Source organism: Leptonychotes weddellii, chromosome 15 (assembly GCF_054177405.1).
Source record: "Leptonychotes weddellii isolate Sample4059 chromosome 15, ASM5417740v2, whole genome shotgun sequence".
Lineage (NCBI taxonomy): Eukaryota > Metazoa > Chordata > Mammalia > Carnivora > Phocidae > Leptonychotes > Leptonychotes weddellii.
In genome coordinates, this window is record NC_138383.1 from 45,590,143 (window position 1) to 45,606,699 (window position 16,557).

At 45.2% G+C, this 16,557-nt stretch overlaps 1 protein-coding gene across 5 annotated transcripts in view; it reads right to left on the reverse strand.

Moving 5' to 3' along the window:
* ARHGAP44 (Rho GTPase activating protein 44) overlaps positions 1-16,557 on the reverse strand; it is a 132,723-nt gene that overhangs the window by 115,339 nt on the left and 827 nt on the right. The gene's annotated exons all lie outside the window — the stretch shown is intronic.

The following is a 16,557-nucleotide window of genomic DNA, read 5'->3' on the forward strand; positions in this document are numbered from 1 at the left end:
GCCCCTACCTCAGAGGCCAGTCAGAAGTTTCAGCCGTCCCCAAACCATCCATAAATCTGCCTAGCTGGCTCCAAATTCAGCGCTTCCCGCAACCCAGTCAGGTCCCATAACCCATTAGAACGACTCACAGAACTCACCAAAAGCACTATACTTGGGAGCATAATTTTACGTGCATGGATAAAGGTCACAGCTCAGGAACAACCCAACGAAAGACATGCACAGGGCAAGGTCTGGGATGGGCCGGGGAGCTAGGTCAAGCTTCCATGACCTCTCCTCATGGAATCTAGGTGCCTCTCCAGCACATCAGTGTGCTCCCCAGCTAGGAAGCTCTACAGAACTTCAATCCCCAGAGCTTTTCTATAGGGTTTCATTACGTGGGCATGAAGGAGGAAGTCACTGGCCACAGCACTGAACTCTGCCTCCCCTCACTTCCCTGGAGGCTGGGCTGGCCCAAAGTTCCAACACTTTAATTATGTGGTTGGTCTTTCTGGTGACTAGAACCCACCCCAAAGCTATGTAGGGGCCCTGCCACGAAGTCACTTCATTAGCATGAGAAAGCACAACTATCACTCCAGAAATTCCAAGCATTTTTTAAAATCTCTGTGCCCAGAACTAAGGACAAAGAGGAGATACTCTTAATTATACCACAGCAAGGAACAGATTCTCCGGGAGAGCCTTCAGAGGGAGCCTGGCCCTGCCCACACCTTGATTTTGGCCTTTTGGCTTCTAGAACACTGAGAGAATCGTTTGGGGTGGTCTTAAGCCACTCATTTGTGCTAATCTGTTATAGAACTGTAGGAAAGTAACACAATGGGTGAAGCAAGGCTTTCCTTTCTGGCTAACACTCTATCTTAAAATGGGGGATACCAATGTATTCCCCTTGCTTCCGGCCCATCTAGTATTTCCTGCCACCCCTCCCCCCAGGCCATTCTTCAGCCCTGGGCTCTTCTCAGCACTCCCCCCATTCCCAAGCTTCATTTCTACCCACCTGCTGAGGATTCCCAGCTCCACCTCCCAGACCTCTCTCCCAAGCTCCAGCCCCTCATCCCAGCTGCCCACTGACTCCCCCATGCCCTTCTCTTGGGCTCCCTCTCAGTGACTGGCATCCACATCCACTTGGCCCAAACCCAAACCTCAGCAGCAGCTTATTTCCTGCCGCTCCCCCACGTCCTACCAAGGTCCCCTGACTCAACGTCTTCGATATCTCTGGAACCTCTGCAGATCCCGCCTCCTCATGGCCACAGATCTGCTCCAGATGCCCAACATCTCACTGGGATGACCAGCTAGTCTCCTAATCAACAGCCAGGTTTGCTCCCCTCCGCTTGGTTCTCCACTCTGCATCCAGACTCGTCATTCCAAAACCCAAATCTGACCTTGCTACTCCTCTGTTTAAAGTAACAACAACAGCATCTTACACTCACTGAGGTTTGCTCCATCCCAGAAACTATTTTAAGTACTTTATTGTATTAATTCATTTCAAACAATATCATAAGCCAGGAATTATTAATATTCCACTTTGCAAATAACACAATTGAGGCTTATAAAACCTCAGTGACTGGCCTATAGTTTTGCAACTTGTACATGATGGAGGCATGATATAAGCCTCAGGACCCAGGCTCATAACCCAAAGACTATGGGGAAAGGTCAAACGATCACTCAGTAATTTACCCCTGGTCCTTAGGTAAAATCCCAATCTACTGAATCATGTCTTAGAAGTAGGGTAATTATAAAGTTTGCTCAGGTGTTTACCTGCTGCCCTGGCCCTATTAATTCTGTAGTCACTCTCAGAGGTGTCCTTGTCTGGGCAAGAGAGTCATCTGATTTATAAACCTCATCCCTACTCCCAGGGACATTCCAAACACAGAGATCTTACTTTACTTCCTTGAAGGAGCCACCCCCTACATCCCTTGGCATTCATACACATCATCTCCACTTGCCTTTTCCTAACAGTGCCTCTCCCTTCAGGTGTCAGCTTGCAGGACTTCCTCCCAAACCCCACTCCAGCCAAACCCAGTGATGTTCTCCTGGTTCCACGAACAACTCCCCTCTCGTCCAAGCCCCACCTTCTGGTAATGGCTTGTTTACTTGTTTTTCCCACTCTCATGCTTCTAGCACAAGATATGGCACATGGTAGATACAGCAGACACTGTTCCCCTTCAGGAATGAAGATCTTATTCCCCAGCTGCTGGGAAGGCAGCCAGATGACCAGCCTCGGCTGTCTACCCCTTGACACTGCGTTCCAGGGAAAGCCCAACTCCAGTGACCAATCAATGCAGAGATGTAAGAGCTCAGTCCTTTCTCCCCAACTCAGGACAACATTGGGGAGACACCCAAGCTCCAGCACCCCACATGGAACCAATGGAGGCCTTTGTTGGGTCCACATCACAGCCTAACTTCCTCTCCCTAGTCCCACTTCCTTTCGTCTCTTCCACAGGTACGGAACCTAACAGCACTTCCTAACAAACACTGTGCATGTTATTTTCAGTATCTGCTTCCCAAGGACCCAACTGGTGACAGTAGGTGGTCAACAGATATCTGTTTGATGAATGCCACTTTTTAAGATTTTATTTATTTACTTATTTATTATTTGAGAGAGAGAGCAAGAGTGAGAGCGAGAAAGAAGGAGCAGGGGCAGAGGGAAAGAGAGAGGGAGAAGCAGACTCCCTGCTAAGCAGGGAGCCCAACGTGGGGCTTGATCCTGGGACTCGGCAGTCATGACCTGAGCCAAAGGCAGACACTTAATCGACTGAGCTACCCAGGCGCCCCAATGAATGGCTTCTTTACTCACTAGGTTGTCACGCCTTACACATTCCTCCCAGCATATGTGACTATGCAGGGGGGCATGGGTATAAGTCCATTGGTCTTCGCTACTCGTAAGTATGATTAGAGAATCATACTTTTGAATTGAAGGCAATCTTTATTAAGGACTAATCCTAAAGCCATGTCCTATTTTTGCTAATAGAATACAATCTTGGGAGATCACCAAGGCACGATTATAAGCCTACAGCTAAACATTTAGCATGGGAAACGTCAATTTTGTGGTGATAAAAAAAAATCCATTCTGGGGCACCTGGGTGGCTCAGTCGGTTAAGTGTCTGCCTTTGGCTCATGTCATGATCCCAGGGTCTTGGGATCGAGCCCCATGTGGGGCTCTCTGCTCAGCGGGGAGCCTGCTTCTCCTCCCTCCGCCCCCCTTCACCTGCTCATGCGCACTCTCTCTCTAATCAATCTTTTTTTTTTTTTTTTTTTTAAAAGATTCTGACACCTTTTTGAGCAGCCTCATTTCCAGCACCCTGATAAGGAATGGCTCCTGCTGTTTGCAAAGCACCTTGGACAACACATATAGGACAGAGAAGAGTAAGCCCCAGCCCCGGTAAATGCAGCTCCCAGTCCAGTGAGGCAAACAGAACCAACGGCGACTAGAATCAAAGCAGGGTGAAAAAAGGGATAAAAGAGGACAAGCACAGCGCCGTGGATGCACAAAGGAAGAAGCAACAGTGGGAAGAGGCGGGACGGGCTGACATCTCCACTGAGCTATGTGCATGAATTTGACAAAGGGCTCTTGAGTCCCCTCCATATTTTAGACACTGTGCTGGGCATCTGCGGGCTACCTGACTACAAGATGACAACCGACGGACGTATGCAACACTGTAACTATACTATAGTATGCCAAGTTTTATACATCACTATGAACCAGTGCTCTGGAATATAAGAAAACAGTCCTGACAAACAGAAAGGAGAGGCTTGATCAACGGTGAGGAAGATACCACCAAAGTAAGATTCAAACTTTCTTTTTTTTTCTAAAGATTTTATTTATTTGAGAGAGAGAATGAGACGGAGAGCACGAGAGAGGGGAGGGTCAGAGGGAGAAGCAGACTCCCCACTGAGCAGGGAGCCCAATGCGGGACTCGATCCCGGGACTCCAGGATCATGACCTGAACTGAAGGCAGCCGCTTAACCGACTGAGCCACCCAGGCGCCCCAAGATTCAAACTTTCTTGACTTAACATTCCCTGCGATAATGTGCTACAAACTCTAGTTGAAGGAATGGATGTTCACGGAAAATGGTTTTCCTACTCAAAATGCTGGGTTGAGCAAGCTACGGTGGACACTGCTGCCTACCCAGAATGCTTCGCTCCTTCTCCCTTCCGAACAGAAGTCTGATTTTTGTCCAGGTATCAGTTGCTCCCCTGTGAAGCTCTCCTGACTCAGAAGACGTTTCCCCCCACCCAACTCCAGGAAGGTTCATAAATGGCTCTAAGCCAGTCTTCATAATCCTACCTCCCCAGCCAGTGACTAATTCAAAGACCCAGGCTGGAGGCCCATCAGCATCCCTTCCCTCCAACCTGTGTTAATGGTCAATAGCACACATGTGAATGAATTGCCTTAGACTGGAGGAAAGGACTCTTATCTTCTCCCATGACTGGAACCCTGTGGGTTGCTCTTCGTCTTAGTTCCTTTGGCTGCGCTAACAGAACCCCGCTGACCGGGGTGGCTTAGAAACAACAGGAATTGATTTCTCACAGTTCTGGAGGCTGGAAGTCCGAGATCCAGATGCCAGCTGATGTGGTGGGGGGCTGTTTTCTGGATCATCTCAGTGCCTTGGTGTTCTCATAGTGGAAGGGACAAAGGAGCTTTCCAGAGCCACTTATCAGGGCATGAATCCTATTCACGATGCTCCACCCTCACCCTCCACAAAGATTCAGACCATGGCACCTCTCTTGCCTCCTGTTTGGTTTATAAGCATGGAAGCAGATTACTTCAGCTTCCGCTAACAGCTGTATTCTGAGCAGAAAAAAAAAAAAAAGCCGATCTGAGGAAGAGGCCAATGCAAAGATGAAGGCAAAGCAATGGAAGACAGCAGATGCCCTGATCACAAGGCATCTGGACTCTCCCTACCTTTGGATGCCCTGTCATCTGAAACAGTTACCTTATAGTTTAAGCTGCTCTGAACTGACACCTGCTACTATAATTCAAGGCATCCTAAGTGATACAAATGATCAACAGTTTTCCTTACTGTGGAACTTCTCAGAGCCTTAAATACAAACGCAGATTGTACATTTCTAAGATGAACCGACAGTGTGTCACATTTCCCACAGTCCTAGCGGTCGCACCCCACCCCCACAGAACAAAACCTGTTAAAAAAGGAAAAGGACATTCTTCTGTCCATGGATTAAAAAATATAGTCTGGCCAGTGTTGCAGGAAGTCAGAGAGAGAGATTCAAGGCAAGAACACAAATGAAGGACCTCTGCTCTAGGAACACTCCCTGGTCATTCCAATTCCACGACTACCCCCATCCTTCCCAATCTCTTCTGCTTAGATGAGCCCGAGTCCATTTCTGGGGCTGCAACCAGAGAACCCTAACCTGCCATGGGGAACCACTTGTCCTCAGCCTTGAGTCATGCAGACAAAGTTTCAAAACGTTCTGTCTTTAGAATTAGCAACCCGAAAAGGCTATTAGCATATCACTCCTAATGACAGTCTGTTTTATTCTATAAAATGAGATCTGACATCATGTCCTTTCCAGAGCATAAAGATAAGAAGTTTCCCATGTTTGAAACCAAGGCTCAAGAGAACTTCAAGCATATTTATTTAGACCTTTCAGGGCCCCGAACTTAAAACATCATTATGAGAACTTCCAGCTACATTTTACCTTTGCCCCCTTTTGAGTCCTGGGAGGATTTTTTTTTTTTATAAACATATAAAATGCATGTTTAAAGAATTTGGAATTTTTTTTAAAAGTACAAGCAGCAAGAAATCAAACCACTCATAAGCCTGCCCAGAGATAAACAGCCCATGCTAAGCCTTCCAGTCTTTCCTGATTTCCTTCCAGTCTTTTCTATGCAATTTTTTTTAAAACACTGTGCAGTCTCAACTCTGTATGCACTTCTGTATCCTGTTTTCTTATCTCAAGCATTTCTCTCAAGCCCTCAAATTTTTGGAGTGTTATGAAAACACTGAGATTGTTACAATTGTATAGATGTGCCACAATTAATCACTCCACTAATATTGGACATTTACATTTTTCTCCTTTCTCCCCTACTGCAGTTGGTAGAGTACAATGATAAACAACATCCTCCTCCGAGCCAGGGGGTCTGGGAGCAAATCTCAACTCCCAACAGTGTAGCCAGCAGCAACAATGCACCTGCTCTGAGGCTCTGCAGAAAGCAGGGAAAACTTCACAACCTACCCTGGGAGTGTGTGAGGATTAAGCAGGACTGTCTGGAAAGCACCACACCAAGTGTCTGTCACGGAGTACGCTCAGTAAAGAGCAGTTATGACCACGAGTGGGTATACACATACGCCTGCAATCACAGCAACATGCACCAGGAGACAGAGCTAAAAGCTCTGTCTGCTTCGCATATTCCTTATTTTTTAAGGTCTCTTTGCTTACTACGTTATGCGGGAGTCTGTAAGGGCTTTGGTGGGTACCCACAATGCTTTCTTTCCACAGCGAGCACAGAGATGAAAGAAAAAAGAAAGAAAGAAGGAAGGAAGGAAGAAGGAAAGAAAGGAAACAAAGGAAAGGAAAGAAAGAAAGAAAATTACTATCAAAGGGCATTTCTCTTACCCTTTCTCTGGAACTGCCGTAAGGAAACCAAGTGAAGAATTTTCTATTGGCAGAAATTTCATCATATGCTCTCTGTGGTTAAGGCGACATACAAGATACCCATTACCTGAAGCAAATGTGACATTATTTTTATTCAAGTCAAGAGCAGTTAATTAGCATTTGCAAAACCACCTAAACTGAAGTAACTGGAGGGACCCCGAGGCTACAGAGATCCACTGTTGGGGAGAGCAAGACCAGCGGACACATTTGCTTGTACCTGACCTACTTAGGACCCAGCCTGAATCTGGCTCTGTCCCTTTCTTGGTCCACCACTTCTAGCCTCCATTCCCCACCTGTAAAGTAAGGCTATAAAGAGCACCCAATTCATACAGATGTTGCAGTGAGTCCATAAAAATAATGCTTATGAAGCACACAGCCCAGGTCTCGGCTACAGGTAACATCACTATGGCTTTTGAGGTTCTGTTCTTTCTGGGTCCATGAAGGACTGCCTTTGCCCACCCCATGTCAAGTGAGGTATGGCCAGGTGATTTAGTTTGGCCAACGAAATGTGAGTAGAAGTGACATGTCACTTCTAGAAGAAGATACCAGGAACCAGGGTGTGACTGACCACATCCTCATTTAAAGCCTCTGCCATCAGACAGGCAGGTGTGGAACAGAGCTATGGCAGCCTGGGTGCTCGGGGGACTACTCCCAGTCCCCACCAGCCAAGGTTGTAAGGTGCAGCGACGTGGAGGGTTTCTGTCATGGTGGCATAACCTAGACCACCCCAAGTAATACAATAACTAACAGTGGGTATTAAATGAATGAGGCCATGAGCGTTATTGATACCTCCAGATTATTTCAAGTTTGTGACTAAACATAGAACAACTGGGTTTGATTTGGGAAAATAAGACAAATGGGTATGAATTTCAAGCTGTAATTCCCAGGTACTCAAGCCTATAAATAAAAATCAAAATGAATGCCTCATGTCAAAGAGACTTTCAGCACAGCAAGGGATAGTGGTAATACCTATGATTTATTGAGTGCTTATTATTCTCAGGGGTTATGCCAAGGATATTATATTTATTATCTTATTTAACCCTGGCAATAATCCCATAAAGTAGGTGACATTCCAGTGTGGTAAGATGAGAGAGAATTTCTGTTCTCATTATTCTTCTCCCCACTGTAAGAAGGGCTTTAAAAAAAAAAAATCAAAAATTAATCTTGACATGAGAAATAGTGGACGTCAGTAAGTCTGTTATCCTAAAGACGCTCCTCTGAACGATCTCACAGTTTCAGATGCTCCTCTGAAGGATCTCACAGTTTCCTACAAAGGACAATGAAAATCAACAACTCCAATCATCCAGAGTTGAGAAAGAATGACCTTTGGTAGGCACAACTGTGGAGGGGGCAGGGCAGAGGGCACTGTGTGGAGCAGGGGAACAAGAAGGAGTTCAAAGATGGGCAGTGGGAGAGGAGAGAGATTATACTCCTGGTTATACAGCCGTGGTAGAGGCCCCCATCTCCTGTCATCCCCAAGGAGGCTTTGTGACTAGTTCTAGCCAATGAAACATGAACACAGGTGACATTTATAAATTCCAGACCCCAGCATTTAAGCCAGTATGGCATCTCTACATTCTCTCTTCATCTCTAGCAGTGATTGAAAGCCATGTATTGAGATGAAGGAGGTGCAGGCATAGGGGAGGGAGGATGGATGCAGACTGGATCCCTAAATACACATGGAGGAAAGTGGTCCTTGGAAGTCCCCACACTCACATCACATTTCATGTGAGCTTAAAATAAATTTCTGCAAAGTTCAGCCACGGAGGTTCCAGAGCTCACACATTACCACAGCAGAGCCTAACCTACCCAAATACAACACGGAAGACTAAAGAACAAAATCAGCCCAAGGAAATCAAGAGGGAAAAATATTTTAAAAAGCAAAATTTATGACACATAGAAGAAGAAAACATTGATCAGGAGCTAATGAGAAAGAATTTAAAAAAAAAAAAAAAAAAAGAAAAGTTTAAACCTAAGAGCTGATTCTACGGGATGTGGAGGAAAGTAAAGCCCCTGGCAAAGCTGATTAGCATGAAGAAAGAGAAAGAAGTGCAAATTAGGAGCTACGACTCTATACTCAGAGAAGATTCTATTAAATTTTAAAATCATAATGAAATGAATGCCTTCCTATAAACTATGTTACTAAAAACGACTCAGGAAAAGACAGAAAGCGTAAATAGTCCAATGAAGAAATTGGGAAGCCTGTCAAAGATCTACCTCCAAAAAATGTCCTGGAAAAGTTGTTTCTAACCTTTAACGAACATGTTAGTTCCTTAACTCACTGCCCAGAAACAGAAGGAAGTGGGCAATTCATTTCACAAGGTTATAAAAATTTGGCAGGTGTAGCAAAAGAAAAAAAAATCCAGATGTTCTCATTTATGAATACTGAATGCCAAAATCCTAAATAAAACAACAACAAATTAAATCTAGCGGTATTTTTAAAAATTAACAAATCATAGTCAAATAAGATTGATTGCAGGGAGACAAGGAGAGCTCAATATTAGAAAATCTGTAGGGGGTCAAACTCATAAAACACAAGTTCTTCAAGGGTAGGAACTCTATTGCTGGTGTATCCCCAGTGAAAACAATGTCTGGAACATAGTAAGTGCTCAGTAATGAATTTACAGCATAAATTGCTGAGTGAATATAGTTGAAGGGAAAAGATATGATGATCTTTAAAGACCATGAGAATACATTTAATCAAATTTAACTTTGGCGCCAAAGAAAAACCCAAAGTAAAAGAATAAAATTATGTAATAGGTAACGTGATTAAAAAACAAAATCTCTTGAGCCAATTATCATGCATTTCCATGAAGGATAGTAAAAAGACATGGAAGCCTATTTATTGCCCCAATAACTTAACACTGTTCTGTAAGTCCTAGACAATGCGATTAGACAAGAAAATAAGTATAAATACTGGTGAGGAAGAAGCAAAATGATTATTTGCAGAAAATATTAATGTCTACCTGGAAAAGTTGATAGCCTCAATTTTTGTAAAAAGTATTTAAAACTAATGAGATTGTTTAGGACAGTGGTTGTTAAGACAATTACACAAAAATCAATAGCTTTCTTACATTCCACCAATAAAGAGTAAAAAAAAAACAGAAGAGTTGTGACAATGACAAATTACCTAAAAACAAAAGCAAAACTGTGCAAGACTTAAACAGACAAACCCGATTTTATAGGATCATAAACAGACTTGAATAAGCATACCCTATTCCCACAGGGGAAGAATTCTCAGCATACTCACTAACATAAAATTGTCAATCTCCTCCATCTTAATACATTCACTTATAAAAATGCCGAGGAAAAAAAATAAACAGGTAAGCAAAGCTAAGGAAACATAAGCAATTCTAATTTATAAGGGAATAATGTGTAGATTAGCTGTGGTAAAGGCACAACAAGATCCTCAGGCAAAGCTGTTGAGTTCTAATTGCCAAGCCAAGGAGTTGCCCTGGAGAAGCTGAGATTTGGGAACCAGACCAACTCCACTGCTCCTCCCACCCAAAGCATGGGACATCAACCCACCGCTGCTCACCTGGGCAGGTGGGCCTACCTCACATTCCTGCCAACTGACAGGTCAAGAGAACAAATTAGAAATCCTAGAAACAGATCCAAGTAGGTGAAACCTTTTAGTACATGATGACACTTCAATACAGTGGGACTGAACCACATTATTCAAGTTGAGAGTAGGGTAACTACTTGGGGTTTCTAAAAGATTTTATTTATTCATTTGAGAGAGTGCATACACGAACAGGAGGGAGGGGCAGAGGGAGAAAGGATCCCAAGCAGACTCCCCACTGAGCACAGAGCCCTACCCAGGGCTCGATCCCATGACCCTGAGATCCTGACCTGAGCCCAAATCAAGTTGGACGCTCAATCGACTGAGCCACCCAGGCACTCCCTACTTTTTTTTTTTTTTTTAAAGGAAAACTAGATGTGACACCCTAGTCATGTCATACACCAAAATTAATGACTGATGAATTTAAAGTCTGATGGTAAAATTAAATCACATAAATGGTAATGAAAACGTATGAATTTTTATGTAATCTCAGGCTGAGGAAAACATTCCTAAGCATAATATTTAAGCACAAACCATAAATTGATAGACTTCAGATCACAAAATATTATAAAAGACAAAATATAAAAGGCAAAAAAAACTACAGGGAGATGGGTGGGCATATGACAAAGCATAAATATGCTTAATATATTAAAAATTACCTAAAAATCAATAGGAAAACAGTTATGACATGACTTTAGAAAAACGGGCAAGACATATGCAGGCAGTTCAGAAAAGGGAAGAAACGTCCAGTCAACTTAAAAAATGCCCTGCGTCACTGGAAATTGAAAGAGAAGCAAAGAGGTTTTTCATTTATGCATTAACAAAGTTGTGATATTACTTCCTAAGAGGGTTAGGGGGAAGAAATTGGCAATTCTGCTGAGGATGTAAATATAACACGTGTGTATGTTTGGATGTATAAAATATACATTCAGGTGGTCTTAAAAACTCACATGCTCTTTGACCCAGAAATTCCACTTCTAAGACTTCATGCTAGGAAAGCAAACTAACGAAAAGTATTTGCTATGTGATTAGCAAAAGGAAATTGGTTGACTGTGGTGGAATATTATGTACCCTTGAAAAATTATACTATAGATATATAGTTGTTGACAAATAGTTGTTGAAACAAGGTGATATTCAAGATGTAACACAGGAGGATAAAGCAGATTGCAAAAGAATAGACAGGATATGGTCTCTATCTCTTTTTTAAGAATACATGCCTATTAAAAACATAGAAAATGATATTCAAAATATTAAATGTGGTCCCCAGGTAGTGAGATTACTGGTCATGTTTTTCCTTCTTGCCCATCTATAAGTTTCTAACTTTCCTACCATAAACAAATATCATTTATGTAACCAAAAAGAAAGTTAAAAAAAGTAAATTGAATTCTGTGGGAAAATAAACATTTACTCTAAAAATAAACTCTAAAGTTGGAAAATGAAAGCAAAAACATCTGCTTTCCGGACAGAAAGGATAGTTTTAAATTGCTAGATGGCCACGCGCTTCCCAGGGGCGGTGGGGTCCCAGGTTCCAGCGTACTGAGATGCCCAGCATACAATGAGAGAGCCCCTTGCTCTCCTCCTCTCCCCACAACCTTCTCTCTGACCTACGCCTGACTCGACACAGAGCTGAAGCACGATTTTATTATTTGCTGTTATTACCAATATAGCATTTGAAATCCACTGTTCATTATTAATAAGAGGGATGCCTACTAATCCCCTCGAAAAGGGCCATCCCTAAATTACTGTTTCACTCACATGGCTGCTGATGCACTTTCTCTAGAGGCAAAAGAAAAAAAAAAGTGGTCCTTATCACCCACCCTGAAAAATACTAATGAATACTGATACATTTCCTTGGTGGAGGTGAAGCGGGAGGGGACGTCATTAATTGCTGGTGAAGAGAACAGGTCTCTCGCAATGACTTGCAGGTCTGGAGTAACAGCATTCTGCAGGAAGCCCAGCCAGCCTCACACGGATTGCTGAGAGCCACCCAGCAGAAGGCTGAGAGCCGGCAGGTCTGCACAGTAAGGAGCTCAGAAGACGCCCGCAAAGAATATTCTCTCCAGATTTGCTAGCCTGCTCATCAATTGGTGAGTACATTCTGTTATTTCACATATATACACCAGAGCGGGTGGCAAGACATGAGCTTCCATAAAACTCGAATGAAAAACTTCACGCTGAGACCTCATAAACGTGCACGGTGCTCCTTGTGGGGACCAGTGTGGGTTTGCCCAGCCCTGTGGGGCTGGCTAACAGGAGGACGTACAGGGCCTGTGTTGGTCTGACACAGGTCCGGCTCACAGGGCATCCATAATAGGTGGGGAACGAAGCCTTCCGATGACTAATTTAGAATCGGTTCTGACTTTGCCCCCGATGTCCTATGGACTGGGTCAGGGCTCTTAGGAGGCATGCTGACGGGCAAGGCTGTGTCTCAAAGAAATCTTCAAGGAACAGATGCTCCTCGGCTTGGCTGTTTTAACCTAGAGGCTCTGCATCCTCAGCATCCAGCTCGGTCTGCCTGGCCTGCTGCATCTCCATCCCGAGAGCTGCATAGTGGCAAAGATGCTCAGCCAAGCTGTGCACCAAAAACCAAGCCCGCCCGGGGCTGCATGCTGAGCAGTCTAGGAATGGAAAGCAGGGCTCTAGACAGAACTCTGTCTTCCGCTCCCAGCTCGGAGCCTCCAAAACCAAATAATCCAACCTGACTGCCCTGCTCTTGGAATGTCCATGCCCCCCTCCCGCACTTCCATTGCTCCTTGCCTACTCCCAGACACCACGAACATCACCCATTGTCACAGAGGGGCACGGTGCCCATTCAGAGCGACCACAGGACAATGGCCATCACAATCTAAGAAGCCCTTTATGCTTAAGAGGCCAGGAGGACTGAGTGGGCAACAAGAGAAAAATGACAATGAGCTTCATCAACCATTTGCTCAGCACTTGATGTGAGCCAGCCTCCCTTCAACCTCATAACAGTCCTCTAAAGTGGGGGCTACTGGGACCCCCATTGTGCAGACTTGGGTGGGGGAGATGGGAGAAATATCCTCTTCACCAGATCAAGGTGCCAGTTTAACTTCTCTTGTCTCTTGCAGTGAGCGGGTCTCTAAATTTCCGCTCAGGGCTTTATTCCACCCAACACAAACCAGTGCCACTTCCAAGAAATATGGTATGCCTTTCAGGGTGCTTCTCACCCCAGCAACCAACAGATGCCCTTGAAGGTACAAAATGGCATATAAATCAGGCATGAACTAATCCCAGGAGTTTCTCCCGCCTCTGAATTGCTTTGCACGACTTCTGGATCCACAACACCTGGACCTTTGGCTCCCTTATTCATTCGGTTGTCAAAGAATTTCAGAGAATCTACTGTATGCCAGGTGTTAGGGCAGTTAGCTGTCCCTGCCCACAATGAACCCGAAGTCCAGAGGGCAAAATAAACAAGATAAAAATTGCAATACTACTTAAAAACAGTATGCCTTTAGAATACAGATTCCAAGAGAATGGGAATTTTGTCTACTCTGTGCTGTAATGTTTCTTGAACTCCAGCAGTGCCTGGCACAGAGCATTCAATAAATATTTACTGAATGAATGAAGAAATGGATGAACATATGGGTGCGTGCACGCCATAATGCATGTAACCCAGCAGTGATGATAGCATTTGTCCAAAGATGCCTACAGCCGCTCTTGATTCAGCATTTCCTAGTGCAGAACGCAGTCCAAGGCACATGGGGGCCCAGCCTTGCAGGGCCAGGGAATGCTTCCCAAAGGACGGAGTGAAATGAAGACACTGAAAGTGGAAAATTCAAAGCAGAAGGAACCTGTGCAGAGAATGGAGAAGCACACCCAGGAGGAGATGAAGCTCTTCCAGTTAAAGGCAATGGGTTTTATAAACTCTCTTCACAGCCACTGAATGCCCTCTCTACTCAGATGTGAGCACTTAGGGGGAAAATACTACTAACTCCATGGTGGACACTGAAGCACAGATACTCCTATGCTGTTCACGTGACTGGAGCCGGTCCCGAGCAGCTCTATATTCAGAACTCCAGAACCTACAACTTTCGGAAGGCAAGTGGGTAAAGAGCTATGGGGAGGAGCGACCCCCACACCTATTGCCTGTCTTCCCTCAAAGACAGGAAAGCCATCACTTTCCAGACACCCAAGGACAAGAATCCAGTGGCTTACCAAAGCAACTCCATAAAGCAACCCAAACATTCATTCCGACGGCTTCTCCGGATTCAAGAAATTAAAAAGCAATGCTAACCTCCTGCCTCACTGCAGTCTCAGGAAGTCAAAGTAAATGCTGTCCCTTTAATTTACCCTTTTATTTACTGTGGACGCTACAGTGAACAGTTTTAATCTTTTCAATAAGCATGAATTGAGCATCAACTGTCTACAAGGCATTGGGCTATAGACACCATACAATGGCGGTCAATACATTCTATTGGAGGCAGACAAGAAAACAAAAGATGAAAGCTAGGAGCATTTCAGAGCGAGGGGCACGGTGACAACCTTGAACAGGATGAGGGGTTAGACAGTGAATGGTGGAGGGTGGCCTCTCGAAGGCCTCTGAGCTAAGACCTGAATGATGAGGAACAGGCATATGGGCAGCGCAAGGGGGAAAACAGCAAGAACAAAGCCCCCAGACGGAAATGAGCTTGGGGTGTTTGGGGCAAGGAAGGCCACTGCGGGTGGGACAGAATGCGTATGGAAAGACAAGGAGGAGTCAAGTCGGTAAGGTCTGAGAGGCCCCCGGAAAGATCTGGGACGCTAAGTGCAAGGAGATGCCACTGGAAACTCTTAAGCAGCAAAGAAACATGAACTGATTTTTGCTTTAAAAAGTTCACTCTAAAGGTCATCAAAACGGATACGTATTAGCGAGACACAGGGGTGGACTGGCCCTCACTTTCCCTGGCGCGTAACACAACAGATACCATTGGATAAAGACAGCATTCATCCGCCAGCATCCACCAGAGTCCCGACAAACAAGTGGAAAGTACCACTCTCTTGGTGACCAGTTGCTTGGACTTCCAAGAATGTGCTTGCAAATAAGCTCACTTATTCTTAAGCCCAGCGTCCCCTCTTCCTGGGTCATTCCCTCTGTGGAGGAGGGTTTAAAAAAAAAAAAAAAAAAGGTTCTATGCCCAAGGCTCATAAATCTCACCACTTTGGAACACACCTTGGAAAGAGAAAGAAGAGTTGGTTGGTTTCCGGCGCGCCAGGGAGAAAGCCTGAACACCTTGCTCACATTTCCATTCAAGCACTGAACTGAAACCCCAAGACCAAGCGGGACCAGCAATCCCAGTTTATGGTGGGGGCGGGGGGGGGGGCTCCTGATCGCTTTAGAAAGAAATCAAGATATTCAAGACAGGTCAGCTTGACGGTCATCTGCTAAACGACCAGGACGGGAAAACACTATTTCAGTGTCCAACATATCAGAAAAGCAGCCCACGTGAGGATCTATCTGTGGCCATACCATGCCAGAAATCTGGGCTAATCTGACTCTGCTATTCATAAATTCTCCCTCATGTGAAAGCCCATGTGTTTGGGAAAGGGAAATGAATCCAAGTCAATTTTAGACATTGTTACTTGGAAACCATCTGGAGTCCCTGGAAGCAGAAGAAACCACCGCATCCCCTGCCCTCGGATGCCCACCAGAATTAGGGCAGTATGCTTACCTGGGAGTTTCGCCGGCCCTATTTCCCAGGGATGTCCCCACCCCCACCCTGCCAGATGCCAGCCAGGCTCCACTACCCACCCCAGAAAGGTATTTGGTTTCCACATAAACCAAGTGGAGAGCCCTCCATGTGTGGAGCCTGCTCTTGAACTGCACCCAAGGCTGGGTTCTCAGCTTTCCACTTTGCTTTAGAAAACTGCACACCTGAATTCCTCGGCCACACAGCAGCAAGGGAAATCCCTCCCCAGGAGCAGAAGTTCCATGAAAAATCCCCTCTACCCAACACCCCTGTGTTCACAGCATGTCTAGCTTTGGAAGAGACCCACCAGAATCCTTATGTAACGTTAATAGATGTTGGCACCCTGCAGAGCGGCTCCTGGAGACACTAGCCCAGATGTAGCCCATTTTCGAGGCAATGACAGCAGGCTGGGTCCTGCAGCTTCCTAGGGCCCGGCTCTTCCTGACTGTAGGGCCTCTCTGTTCCCCTCCCCTACCTGGCTGTGATCCTCTGCTTATCTCATCTTCCAGAGGAGTTGGACCTCCCTTTCTGCAGGCTCCCTCCCTCTGCTGAAATCAGTCTTAGGACCAAGCCGACAACAGCGCCATTCCACCAGCACCTTCCCTGCCCCCTCTCCCCCTCACCCCTTCACATCCCCTCTCCAACACCTATGGCCTTAAGAAACCCGGCCAATGAAGAGATCCAGAATCTCGTACAGT